Raw genomic sequence first — 4,855 nt, forward strand, 5'->3', positions numbered from 1 at the left:
GTGCCGGCAGTCGGCCTTCTTTGAAGGCTCCTGGGGAGTCGCATGATCCATCTCTTTGAAATGACGAAGCGAGAAAACGCATGCTACAAATGTTTGCAAAATACGTCAAGATAAACAGATATATTTACAAAACAACATTTGCGATCGATTAAATACACTTCTAAAATACTCCGTATACTTTCCTTTTATTCTAAAAATCAATAGATAATCGGAAAATTAATATGACAAGATAGTGAGGAAATTAGAAAAGACGATTGCACGTCACATTTATTTTATAATTATCTGTTGATTGTTAGAACAAAAGGAAAGTGTACGGAATATTTTAGAGGTGTACTTAATCGCAAATGTCGTTTTGTGGATATATCTGTTTATCTCGACGTACTTTGCAGGTATTTTTAGCTTGCGATTTCTCGCTTCTGACGTCATTAAAACGAGAAGAATGATGCGACTCCCCAGGAGCTTTAATATGTTCAAACATTGAGAAATTATTTTATTTTATATGGTCCAGGTATGACGAAGAGATTATTAAATGGACAGGAAGAGGAAAAAATATAAAGAAAGAGAAGAAAAGGAAGAAAAGAGAAAGGAAGGAGGAGGAAAGAGAAAAGAGTGAAAGAGGGACAGCAAAAGAAAGGTTAGTACCTCACATTTCGTTTTCTGACGTACTTGTGCTACTAATGTTGTCACATACGAACATTGTGATACGAATAAATATCACACAATAATTACTTTATAAAGATAATTATAAGAAATTAATTTCATAAGAAACATGTTTTGTTGTCTAGTGAAATGATTAATGTGTTGAGCACTGTATTGTGCTTATATTTCAGATCAAAGCGCGAAAAAAAGAAAAAAGAAGAAAAAGAAGAAAGAAGAAGGGATAATTGAAGAGGAGGAAAGAGAAGAAAAGGAGAAAAGGAAAAATAGAAAAGGAGGAAGGAATTTAGAAACACGAAATTTAATGTAAGCATATAATAAAAGAAGGAACGTTGGTATTACAAATGTTAGCATAATGCATGCCTTGTAAATACATGTAATATATTACATATGTAATGTATTTTTTTTTTTTTTTAGATACTTCTGAGGACGAGGACGAAGACAAGGACAAGGAAGGGACGAAGGGAATGTGAGGGAGGAAGGATGGTATGGCGGATGGAGTGATGTTAGGCGAGAAGGTTGGATAGGAGGAAGGGGGGTTGGTTGGAGAGGAGGAGGAGATTGGAGTGGTGGTTGGGGAGGAGGAGGAAGTTTCAGAGGTGCACAGAGGGGAGAAGGAGAAGGAGGTTGGAGAGGTGGTTGGGGAGGAAGAGGAGGAGGTTTCAGGGGTGCCCAGAGGGGAGGAGGAGGTTGGAGAAAAGGTCGAGGAGGAAGTAGGGGTGGGGGTTTAGGGTCGACCTTTATTTTTAATTATATGTATCAATAAAATAATCATAAAAATTTTACTCGTTTTCTTGTCATCATCCATTCATAATAAAATCCATTCCTCAAGTGTCATCCCTGCTTAAGGCTCCTGGAAAGTCGCATCATCTATCTCTTTTTAATAATGTCAGAAGCGAGAAAACGCATGCTAAAAATTCTTGCAAAATACGTCGAGATAAACAGATATATTCACAAAACGACATTTGCGATCGATTAAATACACCTCCAAAATACTCCGTACACTTTCTTTTTATTCTAAAAAAAGAATAGATAATCGGAAAATTAATATGACAAGATAATAAGGAAATAAGGTTAGAAAAGACGATTGCACGTGACATTTATCTGTTCTTTGCTTCTTAGAAAAAAAGGAAAGTGTACGGAATATTTAAGAGGTGTACTTAATCGATCGCAAATGTCGTTTTATGAATATATCTGTTTATCTCAACGTACTATGCAGGAATTTTTAGCATGCGTTTTCTCGCTTCTGACGTCATTAAAAAGAGATTCTATTCTATCAGTTTCTATAATTTCGCCCTGTATTTCTCTATCATATTCTATCGCTGTGTCGTGCCTTTTTCTATCAGGTTCTATCGTTCTGCCCCTACATTTCTAAAATATATTGTAAACCTTGTTAGTAATGACTTTGTATTATTTTTAAATTTTTATGAATAATGTTTATAAAACGTTTAAAACATATTTTTGAAAAATAACTTGAAAATATTAATTAATATTATTAATAAAAATTTTATGCTGCCTAGGTTAGAAGAGGATGGTACATTTTATTAAAAAATAATGTTTATGTAAGATACAATTATCTATGATTGAGAAATAGAATATAAATATAAACTGTCTCATTCCAAATTACAGAGAGAGAAGAGTAGTCACTAAAATATAATTGAATTACATAAAGATATTTTCCACTTCTATTCGAATTTTGTAACCATCATTATAGACACATTTGTTCTGATAGAATAATATAATCATTTTATCATAAAATAATGAAAATATATGATAAAATGGTGTATGATAGAATAGGAATACAAACTGTCAAATAACATCAAAACTGTCAAATAACATCAAAATAATAGAAAAAACTATTTACATAGATGTTGCATCATTGGAAAAAGAAGCAAAAAATTATGTAATCTGTAACGTTGTGTGACAGAAAAATGCATGCTAAAAATGTGAATGCTACCGAATGTGAGAAAAAATATATGCTTCGACAGTAATTGTTGCACAAGAAGTATAGCTTTTGAAGTATTCAAATGCTTCTACGAAACCGAACTGCAATTTGCAATGTGTAATAATAACATTGTAATTTGCCGGAAAATGTACCTTCATCGTATATAATGTTTTTACGCCTTTTATACTACATTTGTACATTGTGGTAAAAACAATTAATGATTTCAAGTTCATATTACATGTTAAAAGCAATGAACGTTCCTTATTAATGACACAACTTTTAAATCAATAAATATATTATTAGTGAAGGGAAAATGTTCGAACTTGACACAGCTGCTTCGTTGATTTGAAGTTGCAGCATATATCCATTAATAATTTTGTTATAAAAATGTATGTTGCATGAATGATGAAAGTTAATTGTTTTATATCTCATTGAGATAATGGAAAAATCTGTTATGAATAATCATGTATATTACAAAATAATAAAATATTATTGAAAGTAATTAAGTAAAGAAGCTTTCAGTGCTTAATGAAAAAAGCAAAACTATGTACGCTTTCGTGGAAAAAATCGTTTTATCTTTCTCAATCATAATGAAGGAGGATATAAGAATTTGTAATATAAAAAACACGGCGGATGAATGTAGTCCAACAATCAATTTTTGCAATGACACAGACTTGCGATTATAAAGGTTCTGAAAAATATTTGACAATGGTTTGCTATACAACACAAATGTTTTCAATTCATCTCCGAATCAAGGATAAGTGATATTTCTGGAACGTCTGTAGGTTGTATTTTCGACATTTCTGCTGTATTGGGTGAATTTATGCGCTACATCCTAATTGGCAAGCAGAAATGTTGTATCACATTACGTTTTTTACAAAAATTACGTACAATATAGGAAAAAACGCATTTGAGAGCATTTCTAAAAATTTACTATTCACAAACTTAATGTGCGAGAGACTTCGAAAAGTACTGAAATGAAAGTTTGAATATGGCCTAGCAAAAACAATATTAGATATAACATACTTGTTAGTTGTAATTTCCTATTCAATAATATACCTTTTATATAACACGTGTGTTACATAACAGTTATATTGCTGAGTAACATTGTGTTTGCTGAGTGTACTTAAAAATGAACAAATGGAATCGTTTATAGCCAGCATCATTGAGCTTTACCTCCCATTTAATACTTTTATACACCCACCTTTGCGAACAAACCTGATAATAGAATTGATGATGTCGACTTTAAAAGATTATTTTATTTCATAGAAAAATACAATGTTAAACCTTTCATTGGAGTCTTTTTCGATGTCCTTCGCACATCGAGTTCATCATCAATGAAATACTGCGTTTCTTAAGACATTGATGAAAAATTCACACTGCACTCAATATCTGACATATGACGTTCGATATCTAATAAAAGAAAACTTTGCAATGGCAAATTGAATTGTGTCAGAAAAGTGTTCACCTATTGGATATCGGATGTCGTATGTCAAACATCTGGCACAGTGTGAAACGCTCATCAGTCAAATTTTGTCTAACAAAAACCTTGCATGATAGAGCATTTCTATTTGCGAATTTCGATTCAACGCACAAAATTACGTAAGAAGGCACTGTCAAATCTCAAATACCTCTCAGAAACCTTGAATTCGCTTCACTTATTTATCGAGCATATAATCAAGTGGTATGTTATCGACCCGGGACTTAGATCGATCATGACATCCAGAAATCTTGCGCAACGCCTCACGCTGCAAAACACTGAACTAAAAGGCTTGGAAATACAGCTGATTAACAAGGTGATTTTCTCATGCAAAGTCTAGTGTATATGAGGGCTGCTCCGTAAGTTTTGCGACTTGGCAACACTGGCGTTGCTAGGTAAAATCTAACTTTACCATCAAAAAGTTTGACAGTTTGGAAGATTTTTTTACTCGAAACGTTTTGTCGTACGGAGGCTACTTGTACTGTTTACAGTGACTTGAAAATTGTGTCTCAGCGAAAAAATGGAATTAACACGAGAACACTTTCGTACGATGATTTTTTACGACTTTCGACGTGACAAGACTTTATCGAGATAAGAGTGCATCGATCAACTTGCTTCCACTTTTGGCAATGAAGCACCACACAAGGCCACTATTTGTCGCTGGTTTAATGAATTCAATCGTGGTCGTAGTTCGCTCACCGACGAACCTCGCGAAAGTCGTCCAAAATCAGCTGCTGTGCCAGAAAACATCGATGCTGTGCGTGAATTGATAA

This window comes from Odontomachus brunneus, unplaced genomic scaffold (genome assembly GCF_010583005.1).
Source record: "Odontomachus brunneus isolate Ranch 3 - 2012 unplaced genomic scaffold, Obru_v1 Obru_scaffold_238, whole genome shotgun sequence".
Lineage (NCBI taxonomy): Eukaryota > Metazoa > Arthropoda > Insecta > Hymenoptera > Formicidae > Odontomachus > Odontomachus brunneus.